Raw genomic sequence first — 3610 nt, forward strand, 5'->3', positions numbered from 1 at the left:
AACTAGTTCTAGGTTCTAATTCAAACTTTTACAAACTTTTAAACTCTAAAAGAAATGCTAAACAGGATCTAACACAAGGCCCTAGCAGGTCTTTTAAGAATTTAGAAAACTTTTCAAATTGCAAAAATCAATTTCTAATGACAATTTTGGAATTTGTCGTGTGATCAGGTATTGGCTGAGCAGTCCAGCAAATGCAAAGTCTTGTACCCCACCGCTGATCCACCAATGTAGGAAGTTGGCTCTGTATGTGCTATTTCAAAGTAAGGAATAGCATGCACAGAGTCCAAGGGTTCCCCTTAGAGGTAAAATAGTGGTAAAAAGAGATAATACTAATGCTCTATTTTGTGGTAGTGTGGTCGAGCAGTAGGCTTATCCAAGGAGTAGTGTTAGGCATTTGTTGTACATACACATAGACAATAAATGAGGTACACACACTCGGAGACAAATCCAGCCAATAGGTTTTGTTATAGAAAAATATCTTTTCTTAGTTTATTTTAAGAACCACAGGTTCAAATTTTACATGTAATATCTTGTTTGAAAGGTATTGCAGGTAAGTACATTAGGAACTTTGAATCATTTCAATTGCATGTATACTTTTCAAGTTATTCACAAATAACTATTTAAAAAGTGGACACAGTGCAATTTTCACAGTTCCTGGGGGAGGTAAGTTTTTGTTAGTTTTACCAGGTAAGTACGACACTTACAGGGTTCAGTTCTTGGTCCAAGGTAGCCCACCGTTGGGGGTTCAGAGCAACCCCAAAGTCACCACACCAGCAGCTCAGGGCCGGTCAGGTGCAGAGTTCAAAGTGGTGCCCAAAACGCATAGGCTTCAATGGAGAGAAGGGGGTGCCCCGGTTCCGGTCTGCTTGCAGGTAAGTACCCGCGTCTTCGGAGGGCAGACCAGGGGGGTTTTGTAGGGCACCGGGGGGGACACAAGCCCACACAGAAATTTCACCCTCAGCGGCGCGGGGGCGGCCGGGTGCAGTGTTAGAACAAGCGTCGGGTTCGCAATGTTAGTCAATGAGAGATCAAGGGATCTCTTCAGCGCTGCAGGCAGGCAAGGGGGGGCTTCCTCGGGGAAACCTCCACTTGGGCAAGGGAGAGGGACTCCTGGGGGTCACTTCTGCAGTGAAAGTCTGGTCCTTCAGGTCCTGGGGGCTGCGGGTGCAGGGTCTTTTCCAGGCGTCGGGACTTAGGTTTCAGAGAGTCGCGGTCAGGGGAAGCCTCGGGATTCCCTCTGCAGGCGGCGCTGTGGGGGCTCAGGGGGAACAGGTTTTGGTACTCACAGTCGTAGAGTAGTCCGGGGGTCCTCCCTGAGGTGTTGGTTCTCCACCAGCCGAGTCGGGGTCGCCGGGTGCAGTGTTGCAAGTCTCACGCTTCTTGCGGGGAGATTGCAGGGTTCTTTAAAGCTGCTCCTTTGGATAAAGTTGCAGTCTTTTTGGAGCAGGTCCGCTGTCCTCGGGAGTTTCTTGTCGTCGAAGCAGGGCAGTCCTCAGAGGATTCAGAGGTCGCTGGTCCCTTTGGAAGGCGTCGCTGGAGCAGAGTTCTTTGGAAGGCAGGAGACAGGCCGGTGAGTTTCTGGAGCCAAGGCAGTTGTTGTCTTCTGGTCTTCCTCTGCAGGGGTTTTCAGCTAGGCAGTCCTTCTTCTTGTTGTTGCAGGAATCTAATTTTCTAGGGTTCAGGGTAGCCCTTAAATACTAAATTTAAGGGCGTGTTTAGGTCTGGGGGGTTAGTAGCCAATGGCTACTAGCCCTGAGGGTGGGTACACCCTCTTTGTGCCTCCTCCCAAGGGGAGGGGGTCACAATCCTAACCCTATTGGGGGAATCCTCCATCTGCAAGATGGAGGATTTCTAAAAGTTAGAGTCACCTCAGCTCAGGACACCTTAGGGGCTGTCCTGACTGGCCAGTGACTCCTCCTTGTTGCTTTCTTTGTTCCCTCCAGCCTTGCCGCCAAAAGTGGGGGCCGTGGCCGGAGGGGGCGGGCAACTCCACTAAGCTGGAGTGCCCTGCTGGGCTGTGACAAAGGGGTGAGCCTTTGAGGCTCACCGCCAGGTGTTACAGCTCCTGCCTGGGGGAGGTGTTAGCATCTCCACCCAGTGCAGGCTTTGTTACTGGCCTCAGAGTGACAAAGGCACTCTCCCCATGGGGCCAGCAACATGTCTCTAGTGTGGCAGGCTGCTGGAACTAGTCAGCCTACACAGACAGTCTGTTAAGTTTCAGGGGGCACCTCTAAGGTGCCCTCTGGGGTGTATTTTGCAATAAAATGTACACTGGCATCAGTGTGCATTTATTGTGCTGAGAAGTTTGATACCAAACTTCCCAGTTTTCAGTGTAGCCATTATGGTGCTGTGGAGTTCGTGTTTGACAAACTCCCAGACCATATACTCTTATGGCTACCCTGCACTTACAATGTCTAAGGTTTTGTTTAGACACTGTAGGGGTACCATGCTCATGCACTGGTACCCTCACCTATGGTATAGTGCACCCTGCCTTAGGGCTGTAAGGCCTGCTAGAGGGGTGACTGACCTATACTTGCATAGGCAGTGAGAGGCTGGCATGGCACCCTGAGGGGAGTGCCATGTCGACTTACTCGTTTTGTTCTTACTAGCACACACAAGCTGGCAAGCAGTGTGTCTGTGCTGAGTGAGAGGTCTCCAGGGTGGCATAAGACATGCTGCAGCCCTTAGAGACCTTCCTTGGCATCAGGGCCCTTAGTACTAGAAGTACCAGTTGCAAGGGACTTATCTGGATGCCAGGGTCTGCCAATTGTGGATACAAAAGTACAGGTTAGGGAAAGAACACTGGTGCTGGGGCCTGGTTAGCAGGCCTCAGCACACTTTCAATTGTAAACATAGCATCAGCAAAGGCAAAAAGTCAGGGGGCAACCATGCCAAGGAGGCATTTCCTTACACTGGATTTCCTAGATGAAGAATCTGAGGGGGGGCAGGATCGAGTGGGGAGCCTGATTTAATTGAACCCAATAGTCTAGTCACTATGTCCAAGCTAATAGGGGTAAAATTAGTTAAGGCGACTTCGGTTTCCTTCCTGGCCTCCAGGTTGACCACCACCTGATCACTAATCAGGGAGTCAGGAAAAGAGACATAAATGTCCTGAATTTTACTTAGAAAAAAACTTGCAAGATTCTCCACATGTTGCTGCGGAGACTCTAAAATTTCTGGCTCCTCCTTAGGATGAATAAGATCTTTTAGGACATTAAAAATTTATTTAGGGGAATTGGTAGCGGCTTCAATTCTGCCAGTATAGTAAGTTGCCTGAACCTTTTTCATTTCTAAATGGTATGCTCGAATCATATTCTTATATTCTTTTTTCAATGAATCATCTGAAGAATGCCTCCATTTTCTTTCTTGCTTCCTGCATTCTCTTTTCATCTCAAGTAAACTTGTGGTGAACCAAGGAGCTGATTTCTTTCGAGGCAGTTTTTTCGAAGTAGAGAGAGGTATGGTTGCTTCCAAGCTATCCTCTATCCATTTGTTTATAGAGCAGGTGAGATCAGTTATATTTTTTGAATCTAAGTTTCCTGGTTTCTTCTTTCCCAATGCATTAATAAAATCTGCGGCCTTTAATTTGTGCCATTTTCTTCTAAAAAGT

The sequence above is a fragment of the Pleurodeles waltl genome, chromosome 7 (assembly GCF_031143425.1).
Source record: "Pleurodeles waltl isolate 20211129_DDA chromosome 7, aPleWal1.hap1.20221129, whole genome shotgun sequence".
NCBI lineage: Eukaryota > Metazoa > Chordata > Amphibia > Caudata > Salamandridae > Pleurodeles > Pleurodeles waltl.